The 20,819-nt window shown below is 39.2% G+C and overlaps 1 protein-coding gene across 1 annotated transcript in view; it reads left to right on the forward strand.

The window, feature by feature from the left end:
• Positions 1 to 20,819, forward strand: part of TRAF3 (TNF receptor associated factor 3) — a 132,967-nt gene that overhangs the window by 51,910 nt on the left and 60,238 nt on the right. Inside the window, exon 3 of the mRNA XM_042460713.1 lies at positions 17,060 to 17,180. The gene's annotated coding sequence lies outside the window, so the exon portion shown is untranslated. The remainder of the gene's footprint in view (positions 1 to 17,059; positions 17,181 to 20,819) is intronic.

The raw sequence follows: 20,819 nt of genomic DNA on the forward strand, positions 1-20,819 counted from the left end.
TTGAGCATCCACGGATTTTGTTATCCACGGGGGATCTTGGGACCAAACCCCAGTGTATGACAAGGGTCCACTGTACTTCCACTGACACATGGGCCAATCAACTAAGATTTTGGGTCAATTTTTTGACTTAAATTTCTAGACATATAATATAATAATAATAAAATTTTATTTATATACCGCTTTTCCATTGATCAAAGCGGTTTAACAGCATATATAACATACAATATAAATATTAAAACATGAATATATTAAAAATACCCCCATATACAAATAACAAAACCATATCTCATGCCAGCTCAGCAGTGCTGTCAGGAGGGGAGGGAGAGCATACAGAAGTCAGGAGTCAGGGGTATGCCTGCTCGAAAAAGTGTGTTTTCAGCCCCTTCTTAAATTGGTCTAAGGAGGTGGCTGAGCGGAGCTCGCCGGGGAGCGAGTTCCAGAGCTTGGGGGCCGAAATAGAAAAGGCCCTCCTGGTGGTGGCAGCCAATCTAGCCTCCGGAACTCTTAGCATTTGCTTCCCGGCTGATCTGAGTGTGCAGGGCGGATTATATGGAGAGAGACGGTCCTCCAAGTACCCTGGGCCCAAGCCATTTGAATATATACAGTATGTGGCACAAATGCTTTTGAATATATAATAAAAGAGAATGTTTTGTGTGTCCAGTGTCAGTCATAATTCATCAAGGCACCTTAAAATATGAGAGTGTTTTTGGTTGTTGTCTAAGGTCTAAAACACACTGCAGAAATAATCTGGTCTGAGGCTGCTTTAACTGCCCTGGCTCAGTGCTAATGAATCCTGGGAATTGTAGTTTATTGTGCCATCAGAGTGCTCTGACAGAGAAGGCTAAATGTCTCACAAAACTATAGTTCCCAGAATTCCCTAGCATTGAGCTAGGACAGTTACAGCGCTGAAAGTCAAGTTCCAAACCTGGAGGAGAGTTGCAGAAGTGAGAAAAAAAAACAAACCTAAACATGAAATTGCAGTGCCTCAAAATTAGACAGTGTTTTGGCTGACATATAACTACATTTTAATCAAAAAAAGTAGTAACTCCACAGGGGAGGCTTACTGGAAACAAAAAAGAAGGGCCTGCCATAACTCATCAGGAAATATGGTTTAAAAGAGGCTAGAAAAGCGTGTGTGTATGTGTGTGGGGGATTTTCTCTGAAGCACTGCTCTTAAAAGATGCATGGGGAGGAAATGAAAGGCAATAAAAGAGGATGTGGCTAAGGTACCAATGTTAATATTCATAAGGTTAAAAAAAGTAAGAAAATATCAAAAGTTTACAGAGGTAATACTGATAAGATTACTAAGTTAAATAAATGGGGTGGGGGTGGGCATCCCATTCATGCCATAAATAAATGGCATGAAAAGAAGACTGCGATAGATCTCTTTGGGTATTTTAGGTACAGACTTGGGCAGCATTGGCTGCGGTTCAGCTGGAAAACAGGAGAGGGCTCCCTGAGACACTGTTGCTAAAACTCCTGAGACCGGGAAAAATATAGAAGAATAGGAGAGGGCTAAACCACACTGGTATGATTTCTGGGGTTTAAAAGAGGGGCAAAAAGGGAGGGTAAACTGATTCCTTGTAAGATTTCTCAAAATATTTTTAAGAGAGGGCATAAAGGTCCATTTTGGGCATTAGATATGGATTCAGGTGGCACGGAGTGCCATGGAGGATCTACATGAATTCAACCTAGGCAATGAGGAAATCGAAATAGTTAAAAGATTTCCCATGCCTTGGATCAAACATTGATTAGAATGGAGACGGCAGTCAAGAAATCAGAAGAAGACTAGGAATGGGAAGAGCAGCTACGAAAGAACTACACAAGATCCTAAAGTGTAAAGATATACAACTGAGCACTAAAGTTGGAATCGTCCAAACCATTGTTTTCTCCAGCACAGTGTATGGATGTGAGAGCTGGACAGTGACGAAAGTGGGTAAGAAGAAAAGCAACTCATTGGAGATGTAGTAGCGTGGACAGCCCCAAAGAGAAACAAATTGGTCCTTGAACAGATCAAGCGTGAACTCTCTCTGGAAGCCAAGAAGATCAAAATGAAGCTCTTGTACTTTGACCACTTGTTAGAAAAGATAATAATGTTAGGAAAGGAAGTAGTAGAAAGAGAGGAAGACCACATGCTAGATGAGTGAACTTAATCAGAGAGGCCTGAGTCTGCAGGACCTAAGCAGAGCAGTAGAGGACAAGGGAACTCTTGTGCCCATCAAATGATCCTGGAAAGGTGGTGGGACAGAGGGAAGGGCCTCTCCTGCTGATCTAAACAACCCAGTGGGGTCGTAAAGGGAGATACGGTCCTTCAAATAACTGGGACCCATAATTTTTTGTGGGATTTTCAGGCTATGTGGCCATGTTGTAGAGTTTATTCCTGATGTTTTGCCTCCATCTGTGGCTGGCATCTTCAGAGTCTCCTCTGAACTGGGACCCAATTTGATGAAAAAAGAGGAAGAATAAAAGCTTCCTATTTATCACTCAGTATAAATAGTTTGGACATTTTGTCTTCTGAAGCAGGAGTGTTAGAGATACCATAAGGTCAATTAGATTCACTCCTTGACATGTAAGTTATTTTCTATAATTGATAAGTTTGTTTTTGATACATGGTCCTTGCAGATCCCCATGCTATGCCATTTCTGATAGCTGGAATGAGAAAACATTCTGAGTCCAGACAGACTGGTCTTAGATGAGATCATCTGATTACAGATATGACTATCGTTTCCATCCCTAATTTATATCATTCAAACTGGTTGGTTCACTTCCTTTATCTGAAGTATAACATCTCTTTTTCTATGTTCCTCACTTTATAATGGAATATTGGATTTATAACTGAGAAACTAGAAACAATTCTTAACAAGCCAGACATGCTTTAGTTATATACTGAGGAATGTTTATAAACTACACCAAAACTAAATTTGATACCATAAATAGACACTGAGCTCATGGCAAAATTGGACAGCAATTATTTGATATTATGAGATCATATTCATTCCTTCTTTGTATTAGTTGCAAAAGAATTAAAGACCTCATTAAGGTAGTCTTCCTTTTGCCTGGAATTTCTACTGAACTGCAACTGTCTTGATTCAAGTCGTTTCAGATACTGATTTGCTCTTACTGATCATAGTTTAAACAAAGTCAGTTATCAAAGTTTAGGCATCACAGGGTATTGTTAGTTTAAGAGTGGAACTATGCAATCTTTTCTTCTGATACATAAAATTTGGAAAGAAGCAGAGCCATATTGGGACTATAGTCATGAAGGAGCTTCTGTATTTAATCTCAGGGTCTTTATTATGCATCTTCACTAAATTATCTTCTATACTTCATATTTGTCAGCACTATTGTTTTCTTCTGAACTAATAGTCACAAAGGTGGCAGAAATTCCCTTTGAGACTTTACAGGGAATATAAACAACACCCATCAGGAAGGAGGATGGTTTCCTCCTGCCAAACTTCAAGCAATGTTTTCATATTAAATTGAATTTCTTGAATAATTTTAAGATTTGAACTTGACATTTTGAGTATTACGCGTGGAGGTTATTTTATATACATCTTTTGGTCCTTGTTTATTTTATTATTTATCAAGATATTTCTAGTTTGTTTTCCATAGCTGTTCAAAGTGGTGTAAGTCACAGGCAAAAAATAAATAAAAAATTTAAAAACAAATTGGTGACATAAAAACAAAGCTTGAGAAAGTTTGCTCTTTGACTATAACTCCCAGAACCTCCCAGCCAACATTGCTTTACTGGCCTTGAGAGTTTTAGTCCAAAAAGGAAACTTTTCCAGGGTCTGACCAAAACAGCATTAGAACTTTCACAGAAATTGATATTTTCATCCATAAACCTCGTGGATGTCCCACAGTCCTGCTTTTCAACAACCACCCCAGAGGTACAGTACGTTTTTCTTTTTGCAGAGGGTGGTTCAAAAATAATATCACAATAAAAAGAGGCAAAAAGATTTGAAGCCCAACAGCTCAGTTGGGTCCACAATCAAATTGTTAGCTAATGTAGTTGAAACTCAGCACACTGAATATGTAGCCATCATTTAACACTTCTTCTAGGTGGTATGCTGTATAGTACTTGTAACAGTAATCAAGTTACAGATTAATGGATTAGGTCTAATTTGTCTAAGGTCAGACTGGAAGAATACACACCAAGCAACAACTCTAATCTAATGTGAAGTCGAAGGTTTTCATGGCCGGCATCCATATTTTTTTTTTGGTGGGTTTTTCGGGCTATGTGGCCATGTTCTAGAAGAGTTTATTCCTGACATTTTGCCAGCATCTGTGGCTTGCATCTTCAGAGAATGTTTAGCCATTGAAATCCACAAACATCTGAATAATTTCAACCGGAAAGAAGAAACCCTCAAAGTGAACAAAATTTGGCTACCAGTCCTGAAGATGAGGACTCAGCAAATGCAAATAGGAAACCATTCAGAGTCAGGGGCTTTCCCAGCAGATAATGATCAGCAATTAGCAGACGCTAATCCTCTTTTGCATTAGTCTCCCAGCCTGAGGCCTGGCATCAGCAACAGAACAATACACGTGCAAATCACTCCTGCATTCCCAGGCTCACACAGTATGTATGTGTGTGTGTGTGCGCGCGCACACACACACACACACACACACACACACACACACACACACACCCTTTTTCCAGGCAAGCATTCTCTGAAGATGCCAGCCATAGATGCTGGTGAAATGTCAGGAAGAAACTCTTCTAGAACATGGCCACATAACCTGAAAAACTCACAAAAAAACTCCAATCTACTTCTTATGGAGCAAATCTAGGCTTAGGACTCTGTCCCAGGCTTTAGGAATTTCCCATGTCAAAGGCTTGCCATAGCCCCACAGTCATTGGGAGGTTTATTGCCTCCAAAAGTCATTTATGCAAAAGGAATGAAAAATATTATAGGTCTATACAAAGATATTTCCCCCCGGTCTCTTGTTTCTTCCTCCAAATCAAATTCATGGAGATACACATTAACTTCAGATAAAATATCTCAATGTGCTCCTCTCATTGATGCATCTTTTTTGTTTTAAGTGCATTCGTCAGTGGGAGTATTGTAAGCTTAGTATAAACTAACGGAAGGATCAAGGCCCTCTTTGAAGAATTTCAGCAGTTTCATCCCATAGAACATACTCTTTTCAGTTAAAAATTATTTTGCTCCTGAAGCCAAAATGTTGAGAGGAATCTTGCTGGTTGGAAGAAAAAAGCCCCACTAGATTTGTTGGAATGAACTGTAACCTAAAATGTTCAGGTTAGGAACGTCAAGCTGAGCAATTTGGAGTTACTGGAAACTTGCCACTGTACCTGTAGCTCCATCGTGTTATATTGCTGAACTAAGTAGAGGGAGAGGACCCAAACTGCCCACAACATGAATTAAATTTCATTCAAAAGTAATCATTAAAACTAAAATGTGGGATGACATTTTGTACTCAGCAACCTGTGGGAAATTACATCTTTCTTCCACCACGCTGCCACTGCCCAGTCTCCATAATGGAGAACCACTATTAAAACCAATAATTGTGTTTTCAATTAAAAAGCTTAACTCCCCCGAATCTGCTTTTTATGATGGGCAATACAAGAGAGGGAGCAAAATTGCTATATTATTTTATTTTATTTTTATTTATTGATTGGTTCACTTGATGACAACAGTGACTGAAGGTGTTCTTCAAAGAGAAAATTGCTGAGGGACAGCAAGAAAAGAAATGTCAATTGTAACAAAAGCTGCATTGGCTGCAACAGCTTAAGGTCTCAAAAATAGGAACATTGGTCTGAAGCCAAAACCTCCAGTACCAATTTCTTCATTCAGTTTTAGCAAAAAAAAATTAGGTTAGTTTTGATGAACATAAAGAAAGAGGGCACCACATCTCACAGATACATAATGCTCATTAACACTTAGACAAAAAAATTATATAGATATTGATGACTGCAGAAAGAAAAAGAGCTGAAGAACTAGTAGGCCAAAATACAGCACTGTAAGACTGGATCTACCTTGAAGGATCATAGGTTGTGCAGGCCACTTTAAGATGTTCAACTATTTCACTTTCATTCTTGGTTCCATCTCCACTGGGCCATGAAACTGACTAGGTGACCTCATGTCAGTCACCATCTTTAGCTTAGAGGAGAGAAGACTGAGAAGTGATATGACTTCCCTCTTTAAATATCTGAGAGGATGTCATGTAGAAGATGGAAACCAAAAAAAACAGCAAGCTTACACTGTAATAGTCAAAAAAGAAGGGGAACACTAATAATTGATGTGGATGATTAATTAACTATAACAGAGACGTGTCTATTTACTAAAACATATCCAATTGTATTGATACTATTGTCACTTCATAACATACATAAGAACAATCGTATATGCATATGTGACACTGTACTGTAACCTTGTAATAGTCTCTAATGATCCAAGTCCATATAGTAAAGCTGCAGCAACCCAGTCCCATCAATCAACAGAAAAATTAATCATTGGTGCTTGCAGCCAAGAAGCATGAAAATGTGGCACGTGGTCTTCACTGGTAGCAGAGTCCTTCCTTGATTCTACCTTATCATGGTGAAAATTGTTTTTATCAGGACGGCTACCTCCGGAGTGCTTTGAGGCCGTTTCGACCTTTGGTTGGTCTTCATCAGCAAACTTGAATCATTCTAAGCCGGACTAACATTGTCAGTTATATCATGTTTCTAGACATACAAAGTTAACAGAAATTAGTACAGTAATTAACAATCCAATACATAATAGTATACACTATTAAGATAACAGTATTTTAGCTTACCCACGTCTCCAAACAATTTGGCTTGCCAGATAAGAAGATTGCTCAGTAAGAATTTACAGAGAGTGTATGTAGTAATATACTCTGCCTCTACAATAGGCTACAGGTGATTATTTAGAGCATAAATTCTCTTAAAGGTATATCCATTAAGTTATGTAGTCCTACAAGTCCCACAAAGTAAGCTTGAGAAATTGGCTGAATGTACTATGTCACAATACCATTCATATACTGTACAGTACATCCATTGGCATTGTAATAAATATCAATCTATTAAGACATACTTTCCTAACATATCCATCAAAAATTAACAATAACATCAATTCACCTGAAGTTATCATCCTGTCCTCCAAACCCATATAAATGAACTAACATTGATTAGTCACATCTTTACCCTTATGTGTAATGCAATATAATGATTACATTTCAGCAGACTTACAAGAACGAACTTAAATCTAGACGTTCATTTAGACCTTTAGGTGTGTTAGATGTCAATTTATGAATCCAAAAAGACTCCCTTTGTAAGAGTTTAGTTTGTTTGTTTCCACTATAAAATGAACCAAATTTGACTTGCTCAATTACAAAGAATTTTAAAGAATCTGGCAAATGATGTAAATGTGAAAAGTGTGTAACCAATGTGGTATCCAAACTTTTATTCCGAATGGTACTCTTATGTTTGGAAATTCTAGTTCTTACTGGTCTAGTAGTTTGACCAACATATATTTTTTGACATGGGCATACAATCACATAAATGACATTTAAAGAATTACAGTTGGTAAATGACTTCAACTCAAAGCATTCCTTCGTTACGGGATGGGTAAAGGATTTTATATTTAAAGATAATTTTTCTGTTGATTGATGGGACTGGTTTGCTGCAGCTTTACTATATGGACTTGGATCATTAGAGACTATTACAAGGTTACAGTACAGTGTCACATATGCATATACGATTGTTCTTATGTATGTTATGAAGTGACAATAGTATCAATACAATTGGATATGTTTTAGTAAATAGACACGTCTCTGTTATAGTTAATTAATCATCCACATCAATTATTAGTGTTCCCCTTCTTTTTTGACTATGTAGAAGATGGAGCAAGCTTGTTTTCTGCTGCTCCAGAGATCAAAACACAAACCAGTGTTTTCAAATTACAAGAAAAGAGATTCCATGTAAACTTTGGGAAGGACGTCTTTACTGTAAGAAACGTTCAACAGTGGAGTAGACTGCCTCAGGAAGGTGAACACTTTATCTTTGGAGGGATTTAAACAGGTTGGATAGGGATCTTTCAGGAGTGCATTAGTTGTTAATCCTTTTATGGCAGGGTGTTGGACTACATGGCCCCTGTAGTCCCAAATATGTTGAACAACACTGATCCCAAGGCAGAACCTTAAGGTGCTCCTTTGGGGTGAAGAGGAAGCATTTTTGAATACACTTTAGGTTTTTTCTGTCAACCAGTTACAAATTTGTCCAACAGTACCATTTTAGCCCACACTTTATGAGCTTTTCAGCAAGAAAAACTGAACCTTGTCAAAAATCGTAGTGAAGTCAAGATTAAAGTACATTAGCTACATTCCACTGATCTACCAAGCTGCAGTCTGGTACAGATAAGATTAGTTTGCCATGACTTGTTTTGAGAAACTCATGCTGGCTATTGATAAACTCAGCATTTATTTCTAAGTGCTCCCAGACTGATTATTTTAGAATTTCTCCCGTTATTGACATCAAGCTGACTTGTTGTTAGTTGCTCAACGCCTTTCCTCCCACCCCTTCTGAAGATGAAGACAACATTTTCCTTTTTTCCATTCTGGTATGATCTCTCCACCAGTTTTCAAAGATTATTAGCAGAGGCTCTGAGAATGCAGCTTCAAGTTCTTTGATGCTCTTGAATGCCATTCATATGGCCCTGAACACCAGAATTCATTTAGTGTAGCTGGGTATTCCTTTACTACCTCTTTACCTATTCTGTGGTGTAGTTATTTTTGTACTAATTAGAGCACTATTTTCCTTTTGCGAAAAGACTAAGGCAAAGTAGGTATTGAGCATTTCTGTCTTCTCTCTCCCCATTAGCATTATGGAGTAGCTTCATGGAGTAACCCTACCATTTCCTTCCTCTTAATCCAAATTGGGGAGGGGGGGGGCACCAGTCCACAGTTTTTTTTTGTTTTTGTTTTTTTTTGTTTTTGTTTTAGTATTTTCACTTCTCTAGCAAACTTGACCTTGTTTTGAGCTTTACCTTTTCTGATTGCCTTCCTGTAAGTACTGGCTATTCATTTGTATTCTTCTTTGGTGTTCTCCCCTTTCTTCCATTCTTTTATTTATTTTTTTCTTTTGAACCTCAGGTCAACTGAAAGTCCTGGTTTCTTTAGACAAGTCCCACTCTTTCTCATTGGAGGCATTTGAAATTGTACATTCAATATCTTGCCCTTAACAAACTCTCCTTCATCATGACCTAGCTTCCCTTTGAGCATTTCGGACCATGGCATCTCACCCAGTAGTTCCTTAAGCTTACTGAAATCAGCTTTCTTAAAGTCCAGAATGCATGTTGGAGTACATTTGGCTTCCCCTTCCCTCCATACAAATTCCAAGAGGATGTGGTCACTCCCACCCAAGCTTCCTCCTACTTCCACTTGTTCTACTAGTTTTTCCCTATTGGTTAGGATCAGGTCCAAGATAATGAATCCCCATGTTTCCTGCTCCATGTTTTGCCAGTGAAATTGTCCACAAGGCAAGTGAGCAATTAGTTGGGTTTTACTTTCTTGGCAGAACTTCCTAGAAATATCAAGGTGATTGAAGTTTCTCATTACTGTTCTCGTTCTCTCTCTCTCTCTCTCATAAGTTTGGTTGTCTGCTTTAAGAAGCCATTTTCCAAATCTTCCATCTGGTTGGCAGATTTGCAATAGAACCCATATGATGATATCAATGTTATTTCCCTCTCTTTTAATTTAACTGAAATGTGCTCAACCTGTTTTCTGTGCTTTGAAGTCATTGATATCCCCACAGGTGTACACATCTATGACACAGAATTTCTCCTTATCTCCTTGGTCTGTTTGGAATAGTTATATCACTCTGTTACTGTATCCTGTCATGAGACTCGTTACAGCAGGTTTAATCATATTTGCCTTCTTCTGTTAAGAATTCAAATTCATTTTGTTTATTTCCCTGCTTTGTGGATTAGTATAGAGGTATCTAAGACCATGAGATGTTCTCTCCAGCTGCATCACATCCTTATTTCTCCCCCATCCACTGGTAGATTCTTCCTCTATTGCCTCAATTCCCCAGTATCATTAAGGGTGGTGTCACCAGTACTCTATATCTGTTGTGTGGAATTCTGTCTCCCTCTCATGTACAATTCATTGAAAGCCCTCCTGCTCAGATTTGGGGGACTCTTAGCAAATATTCTTATCAGCAACTTAGAGGTTCAGCCCAACTTTTGCCAGAAGTCCTTCTTCATGAAAAGTCAAATTTGGTCCAAGAAGCCCAATCTTTCCTGTTGGTATCATCTCCAGACCAAGTTATTCACTTTTAGTATTCTTTTTCTCTCTTTCTGAGTAGTGACCTTAAACAGGAAGAAGTGGTGAAATCCTTGTAGTCCCTTGCAATACAGTGAATCAGATAATGTATTGCAGTATCAATTTGACCATCATTGTCATAATAAAAAAGGCATACAGTGGGCCCTTCCCTTATCCGGGGAATCCATTCTGGATCCTCCCGCACAAGGGGGAAATCCACGTATGCTCGCACCCCATTACAAACAATGGGGTGTGTCCTTGCAACATGGGGCAGCGTGCATGCCATGGGTGCGCATGCCATTTCTTTAATTATCTGTGGCTTGGATCAAACATCTTTAATTTCATTTCTTTAATTCCTCTAGCTTGGATCAAACATTGATCAGAAAAGAGACTGCAGCTAAGAAATAACAAGACTAGGAAAGGGAAGGTCAGCTGAGAAAGAACTAGAAAAGATCCTAAAGTGTAAACATATATACCTGAGCACAAACGTTAGAATCATACAAGCCATTGTATTTCCCATCAACATGTACAGATATGAGAGCTGGACAATGAAGAAAGCTGATAACAAGAAAATCAACTCATTTGAGATGTGCTGTAGAAGAGTGCTCAAGATACCATGGGCAGCCAAGAAGACAAACAAATAGATCCTAGAATAGATTAAGCCTGAACTCTCTGGAATCCAAGATGATGAAACTGAGGTTGTCATACTTTGGCCATATCATGCGAAGGCATGACTCATCAGAAATTAGAAAAGACAATAGCACTAGGGAAGATAGAAGGTAGCAGAAAAAAAGGAAGATCCACACCAGATGGCTAGACTCAGTCAGGGAGGCCACAGGCCTGAGTCTGCAGAACAGTGGAGGATAGGGGTTCTTGGAGATGTCTCATCCACAGGGTTGCCATGAGTCAGGGCTGACTCGAAGGCATTTTAAAAAATGGCATATTTTGGGGCTTTTGAAGAGCTGATTGGGATAATATTAATGCGTACATTATAAACATCCTCCAAGGGTTTTTTAAAATCATTTAAAGTCATCCTTGCAAAAGCTAAATTTGAACACATGTACAGGCTCAGTTCCTCAGTTCACAGGGTCATGCATTCTTAGACATAAACCAGTTCTAACACCAAGCTTAAAAATTTGCATAGTAGTCTGATTTATCCTCATTTTTGAGTTGTGCAGGGAAGATGCATTTCTTATGACAGTTTAAGTGCTTCCCCTTACCAAAAGCAGTTCTGACAAAATGTAACTTAAGAATTCATACGTTGTTGTGAAGCATGACCTCTTGAGTTCTGATTCTCCTAGTATTAATTGTAATTACCCTCCTTCTGTTTTGCAGCTCATAACTATGAATTTTGCATTCACACTTTGGGAAGTATGTCTCCATCATGGACTTCCCCTAAAGATGCTGTGAAATAGATATGCAAATCAATGATACTGCACAATCTGTTGGTCTCGTGATTTCCCTTCATAACCCCTTCTCGCAACCTATCATTCTTTTTCTAGAATTCAAGATGTAACTGTGCTAAAAGGAATACTGAGATCAATTTTTCATTTTAAAAAAATCTATTCTCATGCTTGCCAAGTACAAAGTTCATTTTGACATCATATTGAAAGCTGTTTTAGATATATGAATTTTACAAGTCTTCTAGTCCTTTTATGCTCGGCATTCTTATGATGGGAGATGATGCCACCAAGAATGACAAATACTGAGTGCAGATTTCAATATTTGAGTTGCCCCTGCAATAACTACCAACCAATCTGTTTCAGAGAGTTTCTGCAACAGATTTTGAAGGCCTGATAGTATCTGAGGAGCAGGGGTAGAGAACTGCCCTGGTCTTGTTGGTGGAAGCCAGTGGCTTTGAGGTCACTGGGATGGAGAATCCACTCTGGGGTTTAGTCGACTTTAAAGGAGCATCCCTTTTTTGCCATTATTCATTACTGAATGTAGCAAACAGTGATGGAGAATCTTACATTAGCTCTCTATGCTGCGTATGCCATGGTTAATGGATGGCTAGCTTATTTTGTGGAAAGAGATGCAAATGGAGAATATACAGTCAGCCCTCCATTTGCATGGATTTTTTATCCATGGTTTCAAGCATCCATGATTTGAAAATATTTTTTAAAATATATAAATTTCAAAAAGCAAACCTCGATTTTGCAATTATATAAGGGATATCATTTTACTCTCCCATTGTTTTTAATGGAACTTGAGCATCCAGGGGGTGGGGGTGGGGTGGGGTCCAGGAACCAAACCCCAGTGGATACCAAGAATCCACTTTACTTGGAAATGATGAAAAAAAAATGAATTGGCTTTTTTAGCTGCCGCATCGCACTGTTGACTCATGTTCAACTTGTGGTCTACTTGGATTCCTAGATCGCTTTCACATGTAGTCTCGTTCAGCCAGGTGTCCCCCATCCTATATCTATGCATTTCATTTTTCTGCCCTAAGTGCAGTACCTTACATTTCTCTGTGTTGAAATTCATTTTGTTAGTTTTGGTCCAGCTTTCTAGTCTATTCAGGTCATTTTGAATTTTGATCCTGTCCTCTGGGTTGTTAGCTATTCCTCCTAATTTGGTGTCATCTGCAAATTTGATAAGTATGCCCCCAATTCTGTCATCCAAGTCATTGATAAAGATTTTGAATAGCACTGGGCCCAGGACATAGCCCTGTGGGATCCCACTGGTCACTTCTTTCCAAGATGAAAAAGAGCCATTGTTGAGCACTCTTTGGATTTGCCAAGTAACCAATTACAAATTTTGTAGAATCTAGATGTGTCAATAAAGTAAGTTTCTTTTTACCTACCAATGTATCCTGTTTATTTACCAGAAGCTCAGATCTAGTTGTTTTTACCAAATACCTGTGGGGTATATGTTTGTTGTTGTGTTGCTGCTGCTGCTGCTAAACTGATTTAACCGCAAATAACCAAAACTATAATTCTAACAGGTTATGGGCCCCAGGTATTCACCACAAAGTTTTATTTAGGGTTGTGGCTTTGGAAGCCAGAGTTTTTGGATTTTTGGCACAAGTGTGGTTGCCAGTGGATTTTGTTTTCTGAGCTTTATAAACAGGTTTGTATTTTTGTCAGCAGAGATAGCTCAACCAGTGGTTTATGGTCCATCTTTGCTACCTAAACTAACTGAGGATAATTTTAATATTTGGCTTCAATGAATGAAACTTCTGTGGATGAAAAAAGAATCCTATATATCTTGGAAACAGAACATCCAGAAGGAGAAAGAGAGAGACAGACATGGGAAAAGAATCATGCAAAGGTGAAATGTTTTATTGCACAGATTTTGGGAGATGACCGACATATTCATGTAAGAGATGAAACTAATACTAAAAATATGATTGAATCTTAAAGAAATACTATGACAAAGCAGACATTAACCATCAAACAGATTACTACAAAGATCTGTAGACACTGTAATTTCCCAGTGGTGGGAATTATTTGAAGCATATTCAAATCATGAAAACGCTACTAGATAAGTTTTATCTTTCCTGGTGGTAATCTAAATGATCAGCAGAAAACAGCAGTGTTATTGGGATCTCTGCCACAAGAATACTTGGCTTTTACATCTGGAATTGAAACTTTGCAGCAATCCATGCAAGAAAATTAGATGTTTGATGATGTATTGTGTAGATTTAAGTCAGAAGCAGAGCAGATTCAAAGTTTACAGAGAAAGAGAGACAATAGCAGCTTCTCTGAGTCAGATTTTGAGTCTGGATCAAATGTCACTGCTAGAGCTCAGCAGAGGTAGACATTTGCATATGAAGTACCAAATGGCTCATTAACAAGAAAGAGAGATGTTCATTGTTTTTCATGTGGCCGAAGGGGACATTTTCAGAGACTGTAGGGTGAATCAGATGAATCAGACATCACAGATGACATCACCAAAACCAGCCAATGGTAGCTCTTACTCTCCACAGTTTACAAGCCAGCAAAAACAGGAACAGAGATTTATAAGCATCCGTACACAACTGTAGACTGGAGCAAGTAAACATATGGCAGGAAATTCAGATTTGTTGAGTAACTTGAGTCCAGTTGATGACAATGAGGTTGTGATAACTGCATATGGGACATTTTTACAAGCTGTGTCTGAAGGAGATTGTTTGTTAAGATGCAATACAGAAAATGACACAAATTTAATCACAGCTGAGAATATTTTATTTGTTCCAGGGCTAAGTCAAACTGTTCTAAGTGTATCAGTCATAACTGACAGAGGGTATGATGGGCATTTCAGTGGCAATCTCTGCACAATAATGCATGATGGAAAACTATGTTCCAGAGCATTTAAGTAAAATGGTGTTTATGTACTGGACTGTACACAAGAGAGGTCCAAATTTGATGAAAGTGGGAAACCAGGCATGACACGTGTGGTGACAGCTTATACACAAATGGAAGGGGAGAATAAGCAAGCAGAACCAGATTTGGAACTGAACGTTGCTAAGGAAACAGACAGGGTCCCAGCACCACAGCTCAGATGTTCATCTGGAAAAAACAGGAGTACCACCTCTACAATTTTCTTCCATTGCAAGGACATAAATACCAAATGAATGTTTTACAAAAGAGGACATAGACAACCTTTGCAAGGAGCATGTCACAATAAAGACACTAATAAGTGTGGCAACGTCAAGAAAAATGAATGTTGAGCACTTATAAGCTACAAGAGATTCAAATGAGAAACTTCATGAGGCATTAATCAAAAAAGGTTTTAAACAAGTTACCTTCTCAGTCAAGAACAAAATATTACTGAACCTATAGAATTCTTAAGACTTAAAGAGGCCTACCCAGTGGCTACACCTATGAAAACTAACTACTACAAGATAGATGGACACGGTGAACATTTACCAAACATTAACAAATTCAAAAGTGGTATAGAAAAATGTTCGTACTTAACTGCAACTACTGTACAAGACCAGACGTTGCATCAGCAGTTAGAATTCTTTCTGAAAAGACTAGTTTATCTAGAAAAATGAACTGGAATGCTATGAAAAGAGTGGTCAGATATTTGAAAGGTACAAGGCATTTAAAGTTAGTTGCAATAGTCTCAGACTAATAGCCTATACAGATGTGGACTGGACTAGAGATCCTTCGGATAGACAATCTACCAATGGAAACTTGTTCCTTCATGGAGAAGGATTGGTGATTTTTTGTGGGGGTTTTTTGGGCTATGTGGCCATGTTCTAGAAGAATTTCTTCCTTACGTTTCGCCAGCATATGTGGCTGGCATCTTCAGAGAAAGTTTCTCTGAAGATGCCAGCCACAGATGCAGGCAGAACATCAGGAAGAAACTCTTCTAGAACATGGCCACATAGCCCAAATACCCACAAAAACCATGGATGCCAGCCATAAAAGCCTTTGACTTCACAGGGATTGGTGAGTTGAACAAGCAGGAATCTAGATGTTATTGCACTTTTATTGACAGTAGCAGAATACATTTCAGTATCTCAAGTAAGTCAAGAAATATTATGGTTATGTCAATTATTGGAAGAATTTGGAATAAAGGAATCATTGCCTATAGATGTTTATGAGGATAATGAAAGCTGCATTTAACTTTCAAAGAGTGAAGAAATTAGTTCATGAAACAAGCATTTTCATGTGAGATATCACATGTTGAGAGATCTATAGAAAGCAAAGTTTATTGAAACATCAAAGGAAATGGCTGTGGATATTCTCACCAAGCCACTACCTAGAAATCAATTTTAATTCCTGAGAAATAGGATGAATCTTGTCAGATGAAGACAAGGATTGATGAGAAGGGGTGTTGGACTATTAGCATCAATGCTTGTTTTGTAGATTACAGTATGTTTTCTTTCCTTGAGAAGTTTCTTTCCTTGAAAACTTTCCAAACTTGCTATTCTGTTTGTTGTAAGACTCTGAAGTGGTGTGTGTCTGTTGTCCATCTGTCCCGAGCTCCTGTTTTTGTTTCAATATTTATTGGAACTTATTCCTAGATCCAAGCTGTTCTCTGAATGCAAGAGTACTCCAGTTGAAAAATGGCAACAGTATGCAGAAGTGTCGACAGCTTCCTGTGTATTCCAATTTCTTAGCGTAGTGTTCTTCAAATTAGCTTGTAGTATCAGTATGGTGAAGGGTCTCTTAGGGGGTTGGAGATAGACAACAGATTCATGGAGTGTGTGTTTGCCTCCAAGACATATGTGTACAATCCATGTCATAGGGAGCGCAAGTCAGAAGGCAGTATTTATTGTTTTCATGATTTCTAAGTTTGAATGTCAGTTCAAGCTTGATGGAGAGATGAACTAAATGAGGCAAAGGGATTTTATACAAAGCAATAATACGTATTAATAAGTATGCAGTAGCATTTAACAGCTAGACGTTATGATAAAGCTCACTGTTTATAAATAAATTTTCATGACAGTGTATGTATTTTACAGTATTTAATTTTTCTCTGACTGCCTGCAAGTTTAAGGGATTTTGAACCCCTTCTGAGTAAAATACACAAATAGCATCATATAATGTTGAAAACCCAATAAAAATAAAGGATAGGATTTGGGGGCATTTTAAATCAAGCTTCAAAACATCTTGGCTGGATTTCTTGTAGTCAGTGCAGAATGAAAAATAATTATTTAAGGAAAGAGTGATAGGAAATGAGCATGCTTGTGAATTTTAATGGTTTTTCAGGAGAGGGGAATATCCACACCATCTGATTGTTTTCTCCAGAGAGTGCCCTAAGATTTTGTTTTAATTTATGTTATTGTTAAAGCTATCTGAATTTTGGAAGTGAATATAAATTGGCTTTGTTTTCCCTGTAGGTTGAAGATTCCATATTTCACCTCATCAAGTTGGAACTGCATCAGTGATCATTTTTCTGTTATCTTTTCTTCTCTGTTTCAAACATAGATGTCCTTGCCCTTTACCTCTTCCATTTTACAGGTAAGATGGTATATTGCAGAAAAAACAACAACATTATTAATACTTAGGCCTAAACCCGATATGACATTAGTGACATTTTTACATGTGCTGGCCAGATTTAATAAATAAATAAATCCAGAGCCTCATGCTTCATGCAAATAGCCCTTGATTGGAATTGAGACAGCGCTGGGGGAGGGGGGGAGGGAGGGGGACGGGGACGGGACAGTTGACCCTTCCTCTTGTTGCTATCTAGTTCAGCCTCCCCCAAAACCGCTATTGAATAAGTGTTATAGACTCAAATAATATAACCATAGAATTGAGTGAAATTTAAGGTTGACTTGGGAGTGCTTTGATTGTGCATTCCTGCATGAAACATGATTCTATGACCATAGCTTGCTTTATATGTTATCATTGTGTCAGTGGTGGTAGCTTCCCCATAGAGGAATATTGTATTTCGCAAAGTCTGGAGTGCAGCTTTGTTAGGGATAAGTGAATCATATGGGAAGTAAGTATGGAGCATCTCAAAAATGTACACAATGCAAGGAAAAGGTAACTTGTTTTACACTCCCAGTGTCATTCACCTCTAGCCAATTTGTTGTCATCATTGTTTGCCTTCAAGTTGTTTCTGACTTATGGCAATCCTAAGGCTTTTATGGGGTTTTCCTGACAAGATTGGTTCAGAGAAAATATACTTTTGCCTTCCTCTGAGGCTCAGTGAGTATGACTTGCCCAAGTGGGTTTCTATGGCTGAGCAGGGATTCAGACCCTGGTCTCCAGAGTCATAGTACAACATTCAAACCATGACACCTTGCTGGCTGTCTAGCCAATAGATGATTTTATTGCAGCTTTCAGCAGCACCAGGTCAAATGTCTGGTTAACAAACACAGCTTGAAGGCAAATAGCTGTGTTTTACCTGGTGATCTCTGGCTTCTAGTGTTACGTAGTATACTGCCTCTGTGCAAGAATATAAGCAAAGCCCTGCTGAATAGTCCCAAAGGCCTGTGTAGCAATATCATTTACATTTCTATAGTAAATGCTTAATAGTAAACTCAGCAATCTCTAAGCGGTTTACAATCTGCAAGCCAATTGCCTCCAACAAGCTGGGTATTCATTTTACTGACCTACTAAAGGATAGAAGGCTGAGTCAACCTTGGAGCCCTGGGATCTAACTCACAATCTTGTGGCTGTAATACCAGCATGTAACCTTCCGTTCACACAGTGTTTAACCAGTTGCCTATGGGAAGCTCACAAACAGAATATGAGTGCCTTCTGCATATATTTGCCAGCAGTTCCTGTACCCGGGCATACTTCCTTTGATACTAAAGAAGATGATACTGAAGAAGATAATTTGTTTGCATTGTCTCACTAAGGCCTCCAGGTGGCATCAGTTAATGTTGATATGAGCATAGCATTATTTCTTGTGATCTTTTAAGAGCTGTTATGCATTAATTTTCCTGAATCTGTACACAGGGAAGGAAATGTTCCAGTTGCCATGTAATTTTTCTCAGTTGAAGTGCTCACACAACTGCTTTAAAAAGTTGATCCATCAGCTGCAAGCCTTAGGTTAGCAATGGTTCACTATTGTCGAACCTTGTTGTTGCAAGGGTACAAATAACACACCTTTGACATTAATTTGTTTGAATTAACGTTAACATATTGCCATTTTCAGTTCAGATAATTATCGCTAGAGAGGTGACTGTTTCATTACAGTGAACAGAATTATTTGATGAATGTATGATCTCATTGTCTTCATTCTGAATAACCAGAGTCTTACATAGTTGCATTATTTGGTTGCCAGTTTTTGTATTGAAAAAGACGACGTGCTCTCTTGATCCCTGTCCCTCATGGTTGGCAGCTCAGGGGGGAGATGTGGTGCTGACTATGTTGCACCGCATCGTTAATACATCTCTAAGAGAGGGTCAGTTTCCATCTAATCTGAAAGTAGCAGTGGTTAAACCCTTGCTCAAGAAACCCTCCTTAGACCCCCTGATTCACAACAACTATCGGCCCATCTCGCTGTTACCTTTTTTGGGGAAGGTGATCGAGAGAGCAGTCGCCTTCCAGCTTCAATCGATCTTGGATGACACCGATTTTCTGGACCCATTTCAAACTGGCTTCCGGGCAGGCTATGGAGTTGAGACTGCCATGGTCGCCTTAGTTGATGATCTCCGTCTGAGCACGGACAGGGGAAGCGTGTCCCTGTTAGTGCTCCTTGACATCTCAGCGGCTTTCGATACCATCGACCATGGTATCCTTCTGGAACGCCTGGGAGAGCTGGGTATCGGGGGCACTGCTTTGCAGTGGTTCCGGTCCTACCTCTCGGGTAGATTCCAGATGGTGGAGCTGGGGGACTGTCGCTCCGATAAGAGGGCCCTTACATCTGGTGTCCCTCAGGGAGCGATTTTGTCCCCTATGCTTTTTAACATCTACATGAAACCGCTGGGAGAGATCATCCGGAGACACGGGGCGCGGTGTTATCAGTACGCTGATGACACCCAAATAATTTTCTCTGTGTCTCCGACTGATGCAGTAACTAAGGATGGCATCTCTCCTCTAAATGCCTGTCTGGCGTCAGTAATGGGCTGGATGAGGGAAAACAAACTCAGTGTGAATCCAGGGAAAACGGAAGTACTGGTGATTGGTTCCTCGGCCCCGGGTGGTGAATTTTGTCATCCGGTCCTGAACGGGGTCACGCTCCCCTTGAAGGACTCGGTGCGCAGTCTGGGGGTACTCCTTGACTCGTCGCTCCAGCTGTCTTCGCAGGTGGATGCGGCGGTTAGGAGTGCTTGTTATCAGCTTCGGCTGATACGCCAGCTGCGCCCCTACCTGGATCGTCGGAACCTTGAAACCGTTGTACATGCTTTGGTAACCTCTCGTTTGGATTTCTGCAATGCGCTCTACATGGGGCAACCCTTGTACCAAACCCGGAAGCTACAGTTGGTGCAGAACATGGCAGCCAGATTGGTCACTGGTAGTTCCAGGACAGACCATATAACTCCTATCTTAAAAGATCTTCACTGGTTGCCTGTTCGCTTCCGAGCTCAATACAAGGTGTTGGTTTTGACCTATAAAGCCCTAAATGGCTTGGGCCCAGGGTACTTAGAGGACCGCCTCTCCCCATACAATCCGCCCCACACACTCAGATCTTCTGGGACAAATCTGTTAGAGGTCCCTAAATTTCATCTGGTAAGGACCTCACAGAGGGCTTTTACTGCTGTTGCCCCTTCATTGTGGAATGAGCTTCACATAGAGCTCCGCTCCTCTGCATCACTAGTTTCTTTCAAGAAATAATTAAAAACATACTTATTCCAGCTGGCTTTTTCACTTTAGCTAATTGTGTCTCTTTTTGCTCTGCCCCTTGTTCTCTGTTTTTTGACCCCACATTTGTAAAGATTGTCGCTTATTTAGCCCCTGACGAATGTGATATGTTTCATTTCTTGTTTCGTTTCATGTGTTACTCCCTGTTTATATCCCCTAGTAATGTTTTAAATTTTTATACCGATGTTTTAACTGTATTTTTGTAAGCCGCTTTGATCACCTTTGTGGAAAGGCGGGATAGAAATAAAGATTATTATTATTATTATTATTAAAATACAAGTATATTAGTTGCTGCCAAAGGTATAGATTCTTTCAGTAGAATATCATGCATTGTTGCTATGT

Source organism: Sceloporus undulatus, chromosome 1, assembly GCF_019175285.1.
Source record: "Sceloporus undulatus isolate JIND9_A2432 ecotype Alabama chromosome 1, SceUnd_v1.1, whole genome shotgun sequence".
NCBI classification, from domain to species: domain Eukaryota; kingdom Metazoa; phylum Chordata; class Lepidosauria; order Squamata; family Phrynosomatidae; genus Sceloporus; species Sceloporus undulatus.